The 21,407-nt window shown below is 30.8% G+C and overlaps 4 non-coding genes across 4 annotated transcripts; all 4 read right to left on the reverse strand.

The window, feature by feature from the left end:
* Positions 1–4,979: 4,979 nt before the first annotated feature.
* Positions 4,980–8,887, reverse strand: LOC117789400. Its single transcript, XR_004617906.1, has one exon. It is a non-coding gene; the product is annotated as a large subunit ribosomal RNA (ribosomal RNA).
* A 386-nt stretch (positions 8,888–9,273) lies between these two features.
* On the reverse strand, positions 9,274–9,452 carry LOC117789370. Its single transcript, XR_004617879.1, has one exon. It is a non-coding gene; the product is annotated as a 5.8S ribosomal RNA (ribosomal RNA).
* A 606-nt stretch (positions 9,453–10,058) lies between these two features.
* Positions 10,059–12,053, reverse strand: LOC117789379. The gene has a single exon (XR_004617885.1). It is a non-coding gene; the product is annotated as a small subunit ribosomal RNA (ribosomal RNA).
* Positions 12,054–17,304: 5,251 nt separating this feature from the next.
* On the reverse strand, positions 17,305–21,257 carry LOC117789391. The gene has a single exon (XR_004617898.1). It is a non-coding gene; the product is annotated as a large subunit ribosomal RNA (ribosomal RNA).
* Positions 21,258–21,407: the final 150 nt, after the last annotated feature.

The following is a 21,407-nucleotide window of genomic DNA, read 5'->3' on the forward strand; positions in this document are numbered from 1 at the left end:
TTGCCTTTTTTTTGTTTTATAAGAAATTTGTATGTTATATGAGATTTGTTTAATTCTTGTCATATTATATGGTTATGACAAATAAATGTTGAATTTTACATGTCATAAGAAATTTAACTTTATTTTGTAGTCATATGAAATTTTTATATTATTTGGGAGTTGACTTTGTTTTGTCATAAAATATGGCTGTGACTTAAGAAAGTTGAATTTTTCTTGTCATATGATATTTTTATGTCATGAGAAATTTGACTTTTATTTTGTAGTCATATGAAATTTTTATGTTTGAATTTTTCTAGTCATATGAAATTTTTATGTCATGTGAAATTTGCCTTTTTTTTGTATTTATATGAAATTTTTATGTTATATGAGATTTGTTTAATTCTTGTCATATTATATGGTTATGACAAATAAATGTTGAATTTTACATGTCCTAAGAAATTTAACTTTTTTTTGTAGTCATATGAAATTTTTTTGTTTGAATTTTTTGCGTCATATGAAATTTTTATGTCATGTGAAAATTGATTTTTTTTTTTTGTATTTTAATTTGAATTTTTATTTAAATGAGATGTGTTTAATTATTGTCATATAATATGGTTATGACAAATAATAGTTAAATATTACTTGTCATATAAAATTTGACTCTTTTCTTTGTAGTCATATGAAATTTATGTGTTATATGATAGTTGAATTTTTCTTGTCATATGAAATTTTTATGTCATATGAAATTTGACTTTTTTTTGTAGTCATATGAAATTTTATATGTTTGAATTTTTCGTGTCATATGAAATTCTTATGTCTTGTGAAATTTGCCTTTTTTTTGTATTTATAAGAAATTTTTATGTTATATGAGATTTGTTTAATTCTTGTCATATTATATGGTTATGACAAAAAATGTTGAATTTTACATGTCATAAGAAATTTAACTTTTTTTTGTAGTCATATGAAATTTTATATTATTTGGGAGTTGACTTTGTTTTGTCATAAAATATGGCTGTGACTTAAGAAAGTTGAATTTTTCTTGTCATATGATATTTTTATGTCATGAGAAATTTGACTTTTATTTTGTAGTCATATGAAATTTTTATGTTTGAATTTTTCTAGTCATATGAAATTTTTATGTCATGTGAAATTTGCCTTTTTTTGTATTTATATGAAATTTTTATGTTTTATGAGATTTGTTTAATTCTTGTCATATTATATGGTTATGACAAATAAATGTTGAATTTTACATGTCCTAAGAAATTTAACTTTTTTTTGTAGTCATATGAAATTTTTTTGTTTGAATTTTTGTCATATGAAATTTTATGTCATGTAAAATTGATTTTTTTTTTTGTATTTTAATTTGAATTTTTATTTAAATGAGATGTGTTTAATTATTGTCATATAATATGGTTATGACAAATAATAGTTAAATATTACTTGTCATATAAAATTTGACTCTTTTCTTTGTAGTCATATGAAATTTATGTGTTATATGAGAGTTGAATTTTTCTTGTCATATGAATTTTACTTGTCATATGAAATTTGACTTTTTTTTGTAGTCATATGAAATTTTATATGTTTGAATTTTTCGTGTCATATGAAATTCTTATGTCTTGTGAAATTTGCCTTTTTTTTGTATTTATAAGAAATTTTTATGTTATATGAGATTTGTTTAATTCTTGTCATATTATATGGTTATGACAAAAAAATGTTGAATTTTACATGTCATAAGAAATTTAACTTTTTTGTAGTCATATGAAATTTTATATTATTTGGGAGTTGACTTTGTTTTGTCATAAAATATGGCTGTGACTTAAGAAAGTTGAATTTTTCTTGTCATATGATATTTTTATGTCATGAGAAATTTGACTTTTATTTTGTAGTCATATGAAATTTTTATGTTTGAATTTTTCTAGTCATATGAAATTTTTATGTCATGTGAAATTTGCCTTTTTTTTGTATTTATATGAAATTTTTATGTTATATGAGATTTGTTTAATTCTTGTCATATTATATGGTTATGACAAATAAATGTTGAATTTTACATGTCCTAAGAAATTGAACTTTTTTTTGTAGTCATATGAAATTTTTTTGTTTGAATTTTTTGCGTCATATGAAATTTTTATGTCATGTGAAAATTGATTTTTTTTTTTGTATTTTAATTTGAATTTTTATTTAAATGAGATGTGTTTAATTATTGTCATATAATATGGTTATGACAAATAATAGTTAAATATTACTTGTCATATAAAATTTGACTCTTTTCTTTGTAGTCATATGAAATTTATGTGTTATATGATAGTTGAATTTTTCTTGTCATATGAAATTTTTATGTCATATGAAATTTTTATGTCATATGAAATTTGACTTTTTTTTGTAGTCATATGAAATTTTATATGTTTGAATTTTTCGTGTCATATGAAATTCTTATGTCTTGTGAAATTTGCCTTTTTTTTGTATTTATAAGAAATTTTTATGTTATATGAGATTTGTTTAATTCTTGTCATATTATATGGTTATGACAAAAAAATGTTGAATTTTACATGTCATAAGAAATTTAACTTTTTTTTGTAGTCATATGAAATTTTTATATTATTTGGGAGTTGACTTTGTTTTGTCATAAAATATGGCTGTGACTTAAGAAAGTTGAATTTTTCTTGTCATATGATATTTTTATGTCATGAGAAATTTGACTTTTATTTTGTAGTCATATGAAATTTTTATGTTTGAATTTTTCTAGTCATATGAAATTTTTATGTCATGTGAAATTTGCCTTTTTTTTGTATTTATATGAAATTTTTATGTTATATGAGATTTGTTTAATTCTTGTCATATTATATGGTTATGACAAATAAATGTTGAATTTTACATGTCCTAAGAAATTGAACTTTTTTTTGTAGTCATATGAAATTTTTTTGTTTGAATTTTTTGCGTCATATGAAATTTTTATGTCATGTGAAAATTGATTTTTTTTCTTTGTATTTTAATTTGAATTTTTATTTAAATGAGATGTGTTTAATTATTGTCATATAATATGGTTATGACAAATAATAGTTAAATTTTACTTGTCATATAAAATTTGACTCTTTTCTTTGTAGTCATATGAAATTTATGTGTTATATGAGAGTTGAATTTTTCTTGTCATATGAAATTTTTATGTCATATGAAATTTGACTTTTTTTTGTAGTCATATGAAATTTATATGTTTGAATTTTTCGTGTCATATGAAATTCTTATGTCATGTGAATATGAAATTTTTATGTCATGTGAAATTTGACTTTATTTTGTAGTCATATGAAATTGTTGTGTTATATGAGATTTGTTTAATTTTTGTCGTATAATATGGCTATGACAAATAATAGTTAAATTTTACTAGTCATATGAAATTTATGTGTTATATGAGAGTTGACTTTTTATTTGTCATATAATATGGTTTTGACTAAATAAAAGTTGAATTTTTCTTGTCATGAGAAATTTGACTTTTTTTTTGTAGTCATATGAAATTTTATATGTTTGAATTTTTCGTGTCATATAAAATTCTTATGTCATGTGAATATGAAATTTTTATGTCATGTGAAATTTGACTTTATTTTGTAGTCATATGAAATTGTTGTGTTAATATGGTTGTGACATAATAAAGTTAAATTTTACTTGTCGTATGAAATTTATGTGTTATATGAGAGTTGACTTTTGTTTTTTTTGTCATATAGTATGGTTATGACATAGGAAAGTTGAATTTTTCTAGTCACTTTTACTTTTTTTTTTAAGTGAAAGTTAAATTTATTTTGAAATTCCTTTGTCATACTTTAAATACCGACGTTTATCAAAATATGTTCATATTTTCATGAACAAATTATAATCACAAGCTATAATATTATAATATAATAGAGAGGCTTACGGGGCACAGTAAGAGAATCTCGTTAAATCTTTTCAAATGCGTCACTATTTTGATGACAAGACAGTTGGCTACCAATATAAACATATTTTAATATACATCAGAAAATAATATATTATCTTATTGTTTCAATCACACCAAAATTATTTCTTCAACATATTTTCATGCACAAATTTATAATCACAAGCTATAATATTATGTAGAAACTTAGGGACACAGTAAGAATCTCAATAAATCTTTTCAAATGCGTCACTATTATGATGACGAGACAATTGGCTACCGATATATACATATTTTAAATATATACGTGTTTATCAAAATTTCTTTAATATACTCCAGAAATGAATTTCTTTTTTTTTTATTAAGTGTTAAGACAAAATTATTTCTCCAACACATTTCCATTCACAAATTTTTTAACACAAGCTATAAGTTATAATATTACATCGAAACAACTTACGGACACAGTAAGAACCTCATTAAATCTTATCAAATGCGTCACTAGTATGATGACGAGACAATTGGCTACCGATATAATCATATTTAGAGTATCGCCGTTAATCAAAATTTCTTTAATATACTTCACAGATTAATGCATTTTTAATTAAGTTTTGTTAATACAAAATTGTTTCTCCAACACATTTTCATTCACAAATTTACAATCACAAGCTATAAGTTGTAATATTATATTGAAGCTTACGGACACAGTAAGAATCTCATTAAATCTTTTCATATACGTCACTAATATGATGACGAGACAATTGGCTACCATTTTTATTTTATTTAAACTTTATATAAATCAATGAAATTATATATAATATATTTCTATTATATATATTTCATATATACATACATTTAAGTCTTTTTAAATACGTCACTAATATGATGACGAGACATTTGGCTACCATTTCAAATGAAATTTTTCATAAATCATATATGTATAAAAATACAGATATCATATGTTATACATTATATATAATATTTTATGCCCATAGACATATATATTATACATAGCATATACATACCATCCCTGTAAATATATATATATATTTATATATCTTTACATATTAATATGTGTGTGTTTATTGATCGATTTTTTTAATTGTCGAATCATCAAGCAAAGGATAAGCTTCAGTGGATCGCAGTATGGCAGCTGCTCAACCACTTACAACACCTTGCCTGTTATAAAAGTCGTTTACAATTGATTCTAGGCTTTGTCATTGTATTAAATAATGTTTTAATATATAACTAGCGCGGCATCAGGTGATCGAAGATCCTCCCAATTTACTATGTTATACGTAACATTGGCATCACATCCATTGTCGTCTATTAAATGAATAACAAACTTTTAATGGTTTAGAAGCCATACAATGCAAATTGCCCCTTATTTATCATTGCAGTCCAGCACGGATACGACCTTAGAGGCGTTCAGGCATAATCCAACGGACGTAGCGTCATACCACTGTTCGCTCGAACAAGTATTGTGCCATTGGTCCGTACCTGCGGTTCCTCTCGTACTACGCAGGAATGCTGTCGCAACAACGTTTTGTCATTAGTAGGGTAAAACTAACCTGTCTCACGACGGTCTAAACCCAGCTCACGTTCCCTTGCATGGGTGAACAATCCAACGCTTGGTGAATTTTGCTTCACAATGATAGGAAGAGCCGACATCGAAGGATCAAAAAGCGACGTCGCTATGAACGCTTGGCCGCCACAAGCCAGTTATCCCTATGGTAACTTTTCTGACACCTCTTGTTAAAAACTCTTTAAACCAAAAGGATCGATAGGCCGAGCTTTTGCTGTCCCTGTGTTTACTGAACACCGAGATCAAGTCAGCATTTGCCCTTTTGCTCTATGTGTGGTTTCTGTCCGCACTGAGCTGGCCTTGGGACACCTCCGTTATTATTTGAGAGATGTACCGCCCCAGTCAAACTCCCTACCTGGCAATGTCCTTGAATTGGATCATACCTGAGTAATTGGAGTTATACCAAATTATTAAATCAAAAGTACATAAATGCACTCTCTCATTAAAGAATTTGTTTGCGATTATATAACAAACTCGTGATACTTTGATCAAGAAGCTTGCATCAAAACCCAATACCATAAGATATAATAAATATATCCGTATAATGGCTAGGAAATGATACACGTTCCATTTAATCAAGTAAGTAAGGAAACAATAAGAGTAGTGGTATTTCATTGTCGATACTAAACCGAAATCTAATATCTCCCACTTATTCTACACCTCTTATGTCTCCTTACACTGCCAGATTAGAGTCAAGCTCAAAAGGGTCTTCTTTCCCCGCTAATTATTCCAAGCCCGTTCCCTTGGCTGTGGTTTCGCTAGATAGTAGATAGGGACAGTAGGAATCTCGTTAATCCATTCATGCGCGTCACTAATTAGATGACGAGGCATTTGGCTACCTTAAGAGAGTCATAGTTACTCCCGCCGTTGACCCGCGCTTACTTGAATTTCTTCACTTTGACATTCAGAGCACTGGGCAGAAATCACATTGTGTCGGATTCCCCAAGTCCGTGCCAGTTCTGAATTGATTGTTAATTGATAATCGTTATAATTTAAAAGAACTAATTGGTTACCCAATTAGTATTCTTAAAAATTTTAGCAAGAAAGTTCCACAATTGGCTACGTAACTAAACTATCCGGGGAACAAGAAACTACCATAAATGATAGAAACTCTATTTACCCAGAACGAGCACATAAACCATGTTATTGTTTCCCAATCAAGCCCGACTATCTCAATCTTCAGAGCCAATCCTTATCCCGAAGTTACGGATCTAATTTGCCGACTTCCCTTACCTACATTATTCTATCGACTAGAGACTCTTCACCTTGGAGACCAGCTGCGGATATTGGTACGGCCTGTTGAGAAGTTTGCGTGTCCCCACCATAAATTTTCAAGGTCCGAGGAGAAAATATCGACACAACAGTATATGTCATGCTCTTCTAGCCCATCTACCATATCTCTCTGCGAAAGACTTCCATGGTAGTACGGCTATAAAACAGAAAAGAAAACTCTTCCGATACCTCTCGACGGCTTCTTTATGGTCGTTCCTGTTGCCAGGATGAGCACGAGGCCCATATTTAATAACAAACGGATACTCAACAGGTTACGGAATTGGAACCGTATTCCCTTTCGTTCAAAATTATTCAAGTGTATTAATTTTCCAAAATTTTAAATATTGACAACTTTTTACTTGAAAATTTTCGGCTTTCGCCTTGAACTTAGGACCGACTAACTCGTGATCAACCACTGTTCACACGAAACCCTTCTCCACTTCAGTCCTCCAAGGTCTCATTCGATTATTTGCTACTACCACCAAGATCTGTACCAATGACGGCTCCATGCAGGCTTACGCCAAACACTTCTATGCACACCATTGTACCTTCCTACTCACTAAAGTTTCAAAATTTATATTACAAGTAATATAAATCATCTACTTTAGCGGTAATGTATAGGTATACAACTTAAGCGCCATCCATTTTAAGGGCTAGTTGCTTCGGCAGGTGAGTTGTTACACACTCCTTAGCGGATTTCGACTTCCATGATCACCGTCCTGCTGTTTTAAGCAACCAACGCCTTTCATGGTTTCTGAATGAGTTGTTAATTTGGGCACCGTAACATTACGTTTGGTTCATCCCACAGCGCCAGTTCTGCTTACCAAAAGTGGCCCACTGGGCACATTATATCATAACCTTAAACTTCATATCAAGAAAGTTAAGGTTCTTACCCATTTAAAGTTTGAGAATAGGTTAAGATCGTTTCGACCCTAAGGCCTCTAATCATTCGCTTTACCAGATAAGATTATTTTATACAACAGTTAAATGCACCAGCTATCCTGAGGGAAACTTCGGAAGGAACCAGCTACTAGATGGTTCGATTGGTCTTTCGCCCCTATACTCAATTCTGACAATCGATTTGCACGTCAGAACTGTTTCGGTCTTCCATCAGGGTTTCCCCTGACTTCAACCTGATCAAGTATAGTTCACCATCTTTCGGGTCACAGCATATATGCTCAAGGTACGTTCCAGTTAGAGGCATAAATAATATAAATATTATCATACATAACTATATAGAACGCCCCGGGATTGTGTTAATTAACTATAAATAGTTAAAAAACTAATCCCATTAATAGTCAAGTTAATTACGCTATTAGGTTTTTATCCCAATAACTTGCACATATGTTAGACTCCTTGGTCCGTGTTTCAAGACGGGTCCCGAAGGTATCCTGAATCTTTCGCATTGTTAATCATACAAGTGCATATAATAAACACAAAAATCAATGATAATCATGCCATTATATAATTCCGAAAAATTAACGCACTGTATTCATATAAATCTATCAGCACTTTATCAAATTTATGACATTTATTTTATGTTAAAATGCAAGCATTTTAATTTAAATAAGCAATTGACTAAAATTTTTTGATAAATTAATTGATACTAATAGATTACAATGTCCTTATATGGAAAAAATGCACACTATTATTATAATATTGTTTAAATATTACAATTTTAATGATGAATTTTCCATAATGGATATTCAGGTTCATCGGGCTTAACCTCTAAGCAGTTTCACGTACTATTTAACTCTCTATTCAGAGTTCTTTTCAACTTTCCCTCACGGTACTTGTTTACTATCGGTCTCATGGTTATATTTAGTTTTAGATGGAGTTTACCACCCACTTAGTGCTGCACTATCAAGCAACACGACTCTTTGGAAACACCATCTAATAATCATTAACGTTATACGGGCCTGGCACCCTCTATGGGTAAATGGCCTCATTTAAGAAGGACTTAAATCGTTAATTTCTCATACTAGAATATTGATGTTCCATACACTGCATCTCACATTTGCCATATAGACAAAGTGACTTAGTGCTGAACTGATTTCTTTTCGCTCGCCGCTACTAAGAAAATCCTTGTTAGTTTCTTTTCCTCCCCTAATTAATATGCTTAAATTCAGGGGGTAGTCCCATATGAGTTGAGGTTGTATAATTATACTTATATATTAGTTATTATAAAACATGATGATTATAATAACAATTTGAAATATACTATAATTTTGAAGTTCCATAATATTGACAAATGTTTTATTCTTTATCTCATCATAAATAAGAGGCAATTCTAGTTAAAAAAAAATTCTTTATGCTAGACATTCCTCAGTATTATTTGAATAAAATAAAGAATATATAATTCTTCAAATTTTCTCATACAAATATATACAACAAGAGAAGTATAGATATTTCGTTATTTATTTTAATATTATGAATATATTATGAGTAAATGTTTTGCAACATTACAATATATATTATCCAATAATATACCATATGCTTAAAATTTCGAAAAATTTTAAACAACTTATTTAGCATAGTCTTACAACCCTCAACCATATGTAGTCCAAGCAGCACTCTAAAATTAATTAAAGTACATAACAGCATGGACTGCGATATGCGTTCAAAATGTCGATGTTCATGTGTCCTGCAGTTCACACGATGACGCACAGTTTGCTGCGTTCTTCATCGACCCATGAGCCGAGTGATCCACCGCTTAGAGTAATACAAATTTTTGGTTTATTTCATTACGTCATATATTCTTTTATTGAAAGAAATTAAAAATACACCATTTTACTGGCATATATCAATTCCTTCAATAAATTTTTTTATACCTAAAAAAATGTTGCGAAATGTCTTAGTTTTACATAATCAATGAAAATACGGTATATGACAACTATATAAAATATATTTAATTGTATTATAATCGATATATGTAAAGCATTAACCTGAACAAACAGGTACAACATTATATTTTAGGTTGTTGCGTTTATACAATGTATGCGCATGTTAATAATGAACAATACATTTGTGCAACGCATGTATATTATGGCACATATACACGCAGTTAATAATTTGTCTTGCCCAAAACACATAAAAATGTGTAATATACATTTATACAATATGAATATGACAAATAAAATTTATAACAAAGTAATTTTATTGTATAAATTATACATTACAACACAATTTCAAATGTTTGAGCAAAGTAAATTATTTATTTTATTATTGACAATTAAAAATTTTTCTTTTATTTTCGTTAAAATATATTTCTATATATTAATGAAAAAAAAAATTTTTATTTTATTAACGGTTAGATGCATTATACAATAATGATCCTTCCGCAGGTTCACCTACGGAAACCTTGTTACGACTTTTACTTCCTCTAAATAATCAAGTTCGGTCAACTTTTGCGAAACAACCGTAACACACAAGGCGTCACAGTGATCACGTCCGGAGACCTCACTAAATAATTCAATCGGTAGTAGCGACGGGCGGTGTGTACAAAGGGCAGGGACGTAATCAATGCGAGTTAATGACTCACACTTACTGGGAATTCCAAGTTCATGTGAACAGTTTCAGTTCACAATCCCAAGCATGAAAGTGGTTCAGCGGTTTACCCGGACCTCTCGGTCTAGGAAATACACGTTGATACTTTCATTGTAGCGCGCGTGCAGCCCAGGACATCTAAGGGCATCACAGACCTGTTATTGCTCAATCTCATTATTGCTAGACGCAATTTGTCCATTTAAGAAGCTAGTGTCCTTATAATGGGACAAACCAACAGGTACGGCTCCACTTATATAAACACATTCAAACACAATAAACATTTTACTGCCACCATGAATGAAGGCTATATAAGCTTCAACACCATAATCCTGAAGATATCTATTTAATATATTTGAGTCTCGTTCGTTATCGGAATTAACCAGACAAATCACTCCACGAACTAAGAACGGCCATGCACCACCACCCATAGATTCGAGAAAGAGCTATCAATCTGTCTTACACACTTATGTTCGGACCTGGTAAGTTTTCCCGTGTTGAGTCAAATTAAGCCGCAGGCTCCACTCCTGGTGGTGCCCTTCCGTCAATTCCTTTAAGTTTCAGCTTTGCAACCATACTTCCCCCGGAGCCCAAAAGCTTTGGTTTCCCGGGAAGCGACTGAGAGAGCCATAAAAGTAGCTACACCCAATTGCTAGCTGGCATCGTTTATGGTTAGAACTAGGGCGGTATCTGATCGCCTTCGAACCTCTAACTTTCGTTCTTGATTAATGAAAACATCTTTGGCAAATGCTTTCGCTTAAGTTAGTCTTACGACGGTCCAAGAATTTCACCTCTCGCGTCGTAATACTAATGCCCCCAAACTGCTTCTATTAATCATTACCTCTTGATCTGAAAACCAATGAAAGCAGAACAGAGGTCTTATTTCATTATCCCATGCACAGAATATTCAGGCATTTGAAGCCTGCTTTAAGCACTCTAATTTGTTCAAAGTAATTGTACCGGCCCACAATAACACTCGATGAAGAGCACTAATGCAGGTTTTTAAATAGGAGGAACATATAAAAAAATACAAGTATTTAATTACATATAAGAACTCCACCGGTAATACGCTTACATACATAAAGGTATAGTACTAACTACAATTGTAAGTTGCACTACCCGTATGAAGCACAAGTTCAACTACGAACGTTTTAACCGCAACAACTTTAATATACGCTATTGGAGCTGGAATTACCGCGGCTGCTGGCACCAGACTTGCCCTCCAATAGGTCCTTGTTAAAGGATTTAAAGTGTACTCATTCCAATTACAGGGCCTCGGATATGAGTCCTGTATTGTTATTTTTCGTCACTACCTCCCCGAGCTGGGAGTGGGTAATTTACGCGCCTGCTGCCTTCCTTAGATGTGGTAGCCGTTTCTCAGGCTCCCTCTCCGGAATCGAACCCTGATTCCCCGTTACCCGTTGCAACCATGGTAGTCCTAGATACTACCATCAAAAGTTGATAGGGCAGACATTTGAAAGATCTGTCGTCGGTACAAGACCATACGATCTGCATGTTATCTAGAGTTCAACCAGTGTAACGATCTTGCGATCGCTTGGTTTTAGCCTAATAAAAGCACACGTTCCAAAAGGTCCGTGTTTTAATTGCATGTATTAGCTCTAGAATTACCACAGTTATCCAAGTAACTGTTAACGATCTAAGGAACCATAACTGATATAATGAGCCTTTTGCGGTTTCACTTTTATTTCGTGTGTACTTAGACATGCATGGCTTAATCTTTGAGACAAGCATATAACTACTGGCAGGATCAACCAGAATAATGTGTTATTTCTATGTGTAAATATTTTTACACATATAAATATTTTTAAATATGTAATAGACATGACAACTCATTAATATTTTTGAATAAATATGACATGCATATAGAGAACGAATATGGCTAAATTTAAATAGCAATCATGTTCGTTAGTTATAAAAAAAACTTACACATTTTTTTTATAAATATATATATATACAAAATATATACATATTAATTTGTTCAAAAATATCTTTATATTTACACTTACTTAATATAAATTCATCACACGTACATTATTTAAATTCAAAATAAATTGAATAAAAATTTATTTAATTTTGATTACAAATTGATAATTTATCTACATTTTGTATATATGTGTTAATAAATATTATATTAAATAAAACCTTTATCCACAATATATTTACATTGTGTTAAAGTTTAATTATTTTAATTTCCAATATACTATACATGTGCACACTGCCCTTGCATTGGAGAATCGAAAAACATATGTAATTCAATTTTCCAACCAGGTAACACTAAACCACCAACCAATTATATATAAACCTGTTGGTGGTTCTATTTTTAATGAAAGTTTATGCTTGCTAAATTAACGATAATGTGAAACCTATTTAGTATATATTGAAGAACAATATACCTTGGCCAATTCCACTATTATCTAACAATTGCATATTATTACCGCAGCCAAGCGTTCAAAGACAACAAATAACGAATAACTTTCATTTTCATTGACAACATTTATTATTATATGCGTCGAACACATATAATAGATGAACACACCCTGCTCACCATGTAAAGGTTTTTTGCCACGCTTTCTAAAATTCAATTAGTTTTTTAAATGCTACCTCTTAATATAATCAAGTGCATGCATCAATATATTTATGCACTATTAAACTTCATTATTTTTGCACCACACATTATAAATACCCAATGTCGGCAAGACAACACTCCACCGTCATATAATTTCGGTATGTTAAATTTTTTCATATGACTTGCCTTGCGCGACACCACTCCACCTATATAGGTTTTTTGCCACGCTTTCTAAAATTCAATTAGTTTTTCAAATGCTACCTCTTAATTTAATCAAGTGCATGCATCAATATATTTATGCACTATTAAACTTCATTATTTTTGCACCACACATTATAAATACCCAATGCCGGCAAGACAACACTCCACCGTCATATAATTTCGGTATATTAAATTTTTTCATATGACTTGCCTTGCGCGACACCACTCCACCTATATAGGTTTTTTGCCACGCTTTCTAAAATTTACCATTTTTCAAATGACAATTTTATTTCTCATACCTATGCATATATTTATATAATAATGCACTGTAAAACTTCATTATTTTTGCACCACATATTATAAATATCCAATGCCGGCAAGACAACACTCCACCGTCATATAATTTCGGTATGTTAAATTTTTCATATGACTTGCCTTGCGCGACACCACTCCACCTATATAGGTTTTTTGCCACGCTTTCTAAAATTCAATTAGTTTTTCAAATGCCCTCTTAATTTAATCAAGTGCATGCATCAATATATTTATGCACTATTAAACTTCATTATTTTTGCACCACACATTATAAATACCCAATGCCGGCAAGACAACACTCCACCGTCATATAATTTCGGTATGTTAAATTTTTTCATATGACTTGCCTTGCGCGACACCACTCCACCTATATAGGTTTTTTGCCACGCTTTCTAAAATTTACCATTTTTTCAAATGACAATTTTTATTTCTCATACCTATGCATATATTTATATAATAATGCACTGTAAAACTTCATTATTTTTGCACCACATATTATAAATATCCAATGCCGGCAAGACAACACTCCACCGTCATATAATTTCGGTATGTTAAATTTTTTCATATGACTTGCCTTGCGCGACACCACTCCACCTATATAGGTTTTTTGCCACGCTTTCTAAAATTTACCATTTTTTCAAAGGACGATCTGTTTTTCATACATAAATGTACTGTTATAAAATGTCTATGTCATATGAAAGTACTCTATTATATTGTTTATTTAAATGTCTGTCATATGAAAATATAATTTTACTTATATCAAATATGATTTATTTTGTGGTCATATGAAATTTTTTTTATTTTATGGAGTTGATTTTATTTGTCATATAATATGGTTATGACATAAGAAAGTTGAATTTTTCTTGTCATATAAAATTTTTATGTCATATGAAATTTGACTTTTCTTGTAGTCATATGAAATTTTATTGTTATTTGAGAATTGTTATATTTTTGTCATATAATATGGTTATAAAAAATGAAAGTTGAATTTTACTTGTCATATGAAATTTGTCCCTTTTTGTTGTAGTCATATGAAATATTTATGTTTGAATTGTTCGTGTCATATGAAATTTTTATGTCATGTGAAAATTGATTTTTTTTTTTGTATTTTAATTTGAATTTTTATTTAAATGAGATGTGTTTAATTATTGTCATATAATATGGTTATGACAAATAATAGTTAAATATTACTTGTCATATAAAATTTGACTCTTTTCTTTGTAGTCATATGAAATTTATGTGTTATATGATAGTTGAATTTTTCTTGTCATATGAAATTTTTATGTCATATGAAATTTTTATGTCATATGAAATTTGACTTTTTTTTGTAGTCATATGAAATTTTATATGTTTGAATTTTTCGTGTCATATGAAATTCTTATGTCTTGTGAAATTTGCCTTTTTTTTGTATTTATAAGAAATTTTTATGTTATATGAGATTTGTTTAATTCTTTGTCATATTATATGGTTATGACAAAAAATGTTGAATTTTACATGTCATAAGAAATTTAACTTTTTTTTGTAGTCATATGAAATTTTTATATTATTTGGGAGTTGACTTTGTTTTGTCATAAAATATGGCTGTGACTTAAGAAAGTTGAATTTTTCTTGTCATATGATATTTTTATGTCATGAGAAATTTGACTTTATTTTGTAGTCATATGAAATTTTATGTTTGAATTTTTCTAGTCATATGAAATTTTTTATGTCATGTGAAATTTGCCTTTTTTTTGTATTTATATGAAATTTTTATGTTATATGAGATTTGTTTAATTCTTGTCATATTATATGGTTATGACAAATAAATGTTGAATTTTACATGTCCTAAGAAATTGAACTTTTTGTAGTCATATGAAATTTTTTTGTTTGAATTTTTTGCGTCATATGAAATTTTATGTCATGTGAAAATTGATTTTTTTTCTTTGTATTTTAATTTGAATTTTATTTAAATGAGATGTGTTTTAATTATTGTCATATAATATGGTTATGACAAATAATAGTTAAATTTACTTGTCATATAAAATTTGACTCTTTTCTTTAGTCATATGAAATTTATGTGTTATATGAGAGTTGAATTTTTCTTGTCATATGAAATTTTATGTCATATGAAATTTGACTTTTGTAGTCATATGAAATTTATATGTTTGAATTTTCGTGTCATATGAAATTTTATGTCATGTGAATATGAAATTTTTATGTCATGTGAAATTTGACTTTATTTTGTAGTCATATGAAATTGTTGTGTTATATGAGATTTGTTTAATTTTTGTCGTATAATATGGCTATGACAAATAATAGTTAAATTTTACTAGTCATATGAAATTTATGTGTTATATGAGAGTTGACTTTTTATTTGTCATATAATATGGTTTTGACTAAATAAAAGTTGAATTTTCTTGTCATGAGAAATTTGACTTTTTTTGTAGTCATATGAAATTTTATATGTTTGAATTTTTCGTGTCATATAAAATTCTTATGTCATGTGAATATGAAATTTTTATGTCATGTGAAATTTGACTTTATTTTGTAGTCATATGAAATTGTTGTGTTAATATGGTTGTGACATAATAAAGTTAAATTTTACTTGTCGTATGAAATTTATGTGTTATATGAGAGTTGACTTTTGTTTTTTTTGTCATATAGTATGGTTATGACATAGGAAAGTTGAATTTTTCTAGTCACTTTTACTTTTTTTTTTAAGTGAAAGTTAAATTTATTTTGAAATTCCTTTGTCATACTTTAAATACCGACGTTTATCAAAATATGTTCATATTTTCATGAACAAATTATAATCACAAGCTATAATATTATAATATAATAGAGAGGCTTACGGGGCACAGTAAGAGAATCTCGTTAAATCTTTTCAAATGCGTCACTATTTTGATGACAAGACAGTTGGCTACCAATATAAACATATTTTAATATACATCAGAAAATAATATATTATCTTATTGTTTCAATCACACCAAAATTATTTCTTCAACATATTTTCATGCACAAATTTATAATCACAAGCTATAATATTATGTAGAAACTTAGGGACACAGTAAGAATCTCAATAAATCTTTTCAAATGCGTCACTATTATGATGACGAGACAATTGGCTACCGATATATACATATTTTAAATATATACGTGTTTATCAAAATTTCTTTAATATACTCCAGAAATGAATTTCTTTTTTTTTTATTAAGTGTTAAGACAAAATTATTTCTCCAACACATTTCCATTCACAAATTTTTTAACACAAGCTATAAGTTATAATATTACATCGAAACAACTTACGGACACAGTAAGAACCTCATTAAATCTTATCAAATGCGTCACTAGTATGATGACGAGACAATTGGCTACCGATATAATCATATTTAGAGTATCGCCGTTAATCAAAATTTCTTTAATATACTTCACAGATTAATGCATTTTTAATTAAGTTTTGTTAATACAAAATTGTTTCTCCAACACATTTTCATTCACAAATTTACAATCACAAGCTATAAGTTGTAATATTATATTGAAGCTTACGGACACAGTAAGAATCTCATTAAATCTTTTCATATACGTCACTAATATGATGACGAGACAATTGGCTACCATTTTTATTTTATTTAAACTTTATATAAATCAATGAAATTATATATAATATATTTCTATTATATATATTTCATATATACATACATTTAAGTCTTTTTAAATACGTCACTAATATGATGACGAGACATTTGGCTACCATTTCAAATGAAATTTTTCATAAATCATATATGTATAAAAATACAGATATCATATGTTATACATTATATATAATATTTTATGCCCATAGACATATATATTATACATAGCATATACATACCATCCCTGTAAATATATATATATATTTATATATCTTTACATATTAATATGTGTGTGTTTATTGATCGATTTTTTTAATTGTCGAATCATCAAGCAAAGGATAAGCTTCAGTGGATCGCAGTATGGCAGCTGCTCAACCACTTACAACACCTTGCCTGTTATAAAAGTCGTTTACAATTGATTCTAGGCTTTGTCATTGTATTAAATAATGTTTTAATATATAACTAGCGCGGCATCAGGTGATCGAAGATCCTCCCAATTTACTATGTTATACGTAACATTGGCATCACATCCATTGTCGTCTATTAAATGAATAACAAACTTTTAATGGTTTAGAAGCCATACAATGCAAATTGCCCCTTATTTATCATTGCAGTCCAGCACGGATACGACCTTAGAGGCGTTCAGGCATAATCCAACGGACGTAGCGTCATACCACTGTTCGCTCGAACAAGTATTGTGCCATTGGTCCGTACCTGCGGTTCCTCTCGTACTACGCAGGAATGCTGTCGCAACAACGTTTTGTCATTAGTAGGGTAAAACTAACCTGTCTCACGACGGTCTAAACCCAGCTCACGTTCCCTTGCATGGGTGAACAATCCAACGCTTGGTGAATTTTGCTTCACAATGATAGGAAGAGCCGACATCGAAGGATCAAAAAGCGACGTCGCTATGAACGCTTGGCCGCCACAAGCCAGTTATCCCTATGGTAACTTTTCTGACACCTCTTGTTAAAAACTCTTTAAACCAAAAGGATCGATAGGCCGAGCTTTTGCTGTCCCTGTGTTTACTGAACACCGAGATCAAGTCAGCATTTGCCCTTTTGCTCTATGTGTGGTTTCTGTCCGCACTGAGCTGGCCTTGGGACACCTCCGTTATTATTTGAGAGATGTACCGCCCCAGTCAAACTCCCTACCTGGCAATGTCCTTGAATTGGATCATACCTGAGTAATTGGAGTTATACCAAATTATTAAATCAAAAGTACATAAATGCACTCTCATTAAAGAATTTGTTTGCGATTATATAACAAACTCGTGATACTTTGATCAAGAAGCTTGCATCAAAACCCAATACCATAAGATATAATAAATATATCCGTATAATGGCTAGGAAATGATACACGTTCCATTTAATCAAGTAAGTAAGGAAACAATAAGAGTAGTGGTATTTCATTGTCGATACTAAACCGAAATCTAATATCTCCCACTTATTCTACACCTCTTATGTCTCCTTACACTGCCAGATTAGAGTCAAGCTCAAAAGGGTCTTCTTTCCCCGCTAATTATTCCAAGCCCGTTCCCTTGGCTGTGGTTTCGCTAGATAGTAGATAGGGACAGTAGGAATCTCGTTAATCCATTCATGCGCGTCACTAATTAGATGACGAGGCATTTGGCTACCTTAAGAGAGTCATAGTTACTCCCGCCGTTGACCCGCGCTTACTTGAATTTCTTCACTTTGACATTCAGAGCACTGGGCAGAAATCACATTGTGTCAACACCCGCTAGGGCCATCACAATGCTTTGTTTTAATTAGACAGTCGGATTCCCCAAGTCCGTGCCAGTTCTGAATTGATTGTTAATTGATAATCGTTATAATTTAAAAGAACTAATTGGTTACCCAATTAGTATTCTTAAAAATTTTAGCAAGAAAGTTCCACAATTGGCTACGTAACTAAACTATCCGGGGAACAAGAAACTACCATAAATGATAGAAACTCTATTTACCCAGAACGAGCACATAAACCATGTTATTGTTTCCCAATCAAGCCCGACTATCTCAATCTTCAGAGCCAATCCTTATCCCGAAGTTACGGATCTAATTTGCCGACTTCCCTTACCTACATTATTCTATCGACTAGAGACTCTTCACCTTGGAGACCAGCTGCGGATATTGGTACGGCCTGTTGAGAAGTTTGCGTGTCCCCACCATAAATTTTCAAGGTCCGAGGAGAAAATATCGACACAACAGTATATGTCATGCTCTTCTAGCCCATCTACCATATCTCTCTGCGAAAGACTTCCATGGTAGTACGGCTATAAAACAGAAAAGAAAACTCTTCCGATACCTCTCGACGGCTTCTTTATGGTCGTTCCTGTTGCCAGGATGAGCACGAGGCCCATATTTAATAACAAACGGATACTCAACAGGTTACGGAATTGGAACCGTATTCCCTTTCGTTCAAAATTATTCAAGTGTATTAATTTTCCAAAATTTTAAATATTGACAACTTTTTACTTGAAAATTTTCGGCTTTCGCCTTGAACTTAGGACCGACTAACTCGTGATCAACCACTGTTCACACGAAACCCTTCTCCACTTCAGTCCTCCAAGGTCTCATTCGATTATTTGCTACTACCACCAAGATCTGTACCAATGACGGCTCCATGCAGGCTTACGCCAAACACTTCTATGCACACCATTGTACCTTCCTACTCACTAAAGTTTCAAAATTTATATTACAAGTAATATAAATCATCTACTTTAGCGGTAATGTATAGGTATACAACTTAAGCGCCATCCATTTTAAGGGCTAGTTGCTTCGGCAGGTGAGTTGTTACACACTCCTTAGCGGATTTCGACTTCCATGATCACCGTCCTGCTGTTTTAAGCAACCAACGCCTTTCATGGTTTCTGAATGAGTTGTTAATTTGGGCACCGTAACATTACGTTTGGTTCATCCCACAGCGCCAGTTCTGCTTACCAAAAGTGGCCCACTGGGCACATTATATCATAACCTTAAACTTCATATCAAGAAAGTTAAGGTTCTTACCCATTTAAAGTTTGAGAATAGGTTAAGATCGTTTCGACCCTAAGGCCTCTAATCATTCGCTTTACCAGATAAGATTATTTTATACAACAGTTAAATGCACCAGCTATCCTGAGGGAAACTTCGGAAGGAACCAGCTACTAGATGGTTCGATTGGTCTTTCGCCCCTATACTCAATTCTGACAATCGATTTGCACGTCAGAACTGTTTCGGTCTTCCATCAGGGTTTCCCCTGACTTCAACCTGATCAAGTATAGTTCACCATCTTTCGGGTCACAGCATATATGCTCAAGGTACGTTCCAGTTAGAGGCATAAATAATATAAATATTATCATACATAACTATATAGAACGCCCCGGGATTGTGTTAATTAACTATAAATAGTTAAAAAACTAATCCCATTAATAGTCAAGTTAATTACGCTATTAGGTTTTTATCCCAATAACTTGCACATATGTTAGACTCCTTGGTCCGTGTTTCAAGACGGGTCCCGAAGGTATCCTGAATCTTTCGCATTGTTAATCATACAAGTGCATATAATAAACACAAAAATCAATGATAATCATGCCATTATATAATTCCGAAAAATTAACGCACTGTATTCATATAAATCTATCAGCACTTTATCAAATTTATGACATTTATTTTATGTTAAAATGCAAGCATTTTAATTTAAATAAGCAATTGACTAAAATTTTTTGATAAATTAATTGATACTAATAGATTACAATGTCCTTATATGGAAAAAATGCACACTATTATTATAATATTGTTTAAATATTACAATTTTAATGATGAATTTTCCATAATGGATATTCAGGTTCATCGGGCTTAACCTCTAAGCAGTTTCACGTACTATTTAACTCTCTATTCAGAGTTCTTTTCAACTTTCCCTCACGGTACTTGTTTACTATCGGTCTCATGGTTATATTTAGTTTTAGATGGAGTTTACCACCCACTTAGTGCTGCACTATCAAGCAACACGACTCTTTGGAAACACCATCTAATAATCATTAACGTTATACGGGCCTGGCACCTCTCTATGGGTAAATGGCCTCATTTAAGAAGGACTTAAATCGTTAATTTCTCATACTAGAATATTGATGTTCCATACACTGCATCTCACATTTGCCATATAGACAAAGTGACTTAGTGCTGAACTGATTTCTTTTCGCTCGCCGCTACTAAGAAAATCCTTGTTAGTTTCTTTTCCTCCCCTAATTAATATGCTTAAATTCAGGGGGTAGTCCCATATGAGTTGAGGTTGTATAATTATACTTATATATTAGTTATTATAAAACATGATGATTATAATAACAATTTGAAATATACTATAATTTTGAAGTTCCATAATATTGACAAATGTTTTATTCTTTATCTCATCATAAATAAGAGGCAATTCTAGTTAAAAAAAAAT

This window comes from Drosophila innubila (assembly GCF_004354385.1).
Source record: "Drosophila innubila isolate TH190305 chromosome 3L unlocalized genomic scaffold, UK_Dinn_1.0 7_D_3L, whole genome shotgun sequence".
NCBI lineage: Eukaryota > Metazoa > Arthropoda > Insecta > Diptera > Drosophilidae > Drosophila > Drosophila innubila.